This window comes from Penaeus monodon, chromosome 32, assembly GCF_015228065.2.
Source record: "Penaeus monodon isolate SGIC_2016 chromosome 32, NSTDA_Pmon_1, whole genome shotgun sequence".
Classification (NCBI taxonomy): Eukaryota; Metazoa; Arthropoda; class Malacostraca; order Decapoda; family Penaeidae; genus Penaeus; species Penaeus monodon.
This window is the reverse complement of record NC_051417.1, coordinates 33,394,441-33,395,097: the sequence shown is the minus strand read 5'-3', so window position 1 is coordinate 33,395,097 and position 657 is coordinate 33,394,441.

Sequence of the window (657 nt, the reverse complement as noted above, 5' to 3'; positions counted from 1 at the left end):
AAGAAAAAAAAGGAGAAGATAGAGAAACAAACAGAAACAAAGACAACAAAAACCCAAGAACCTACAAAGAAAAGAAAGTATTAAATAAAACAGATAAATAAACAAATAGACAAATAGATGACAAAACTACAGCAAAACACCGTAGCCATATGAAACAGCTGATTAGCCCACCAAACCACCTGGCAGTACAAAACCACCTCGCCTCGCAGACAACATTCATGACTCACGACGCCAACGTATCTCAGAAAAACGTTGCCTTTCCAAGACTCTCTCTTGACACCACCTTTACTGCGGCATTTTCTCTCCGTCTTTTGTTCTTTATCGCCGTGTCATTTTGTCAAGATGAATTCAGCGGGATTTCTTTGATGAATGGACGATTGGCAAGAGCAATTAATCAGCTGACTTCACGCTGTTGGCTCTCCTCTGGTGCTTGAGTGATGCTTGCTGTGCTCACGCGCCTAAGCCGAATTAAAGCGCTTGGGATCTTCTCTGATTTATGTGGCCCGTGACTCTTTCTCTCTGTTCTTTGGAGTTGGTTCTATAAAATCTGCGGTTGTTTTGTTTTCTTTCTCGCTTCTGGGTTTGTCTTTTTCTCTCTTTTTTTCTCTCTCTCTTTCTTTCTCTTGCTCTTTTTCTTTGTCTTTGTCTTTGTCGTCT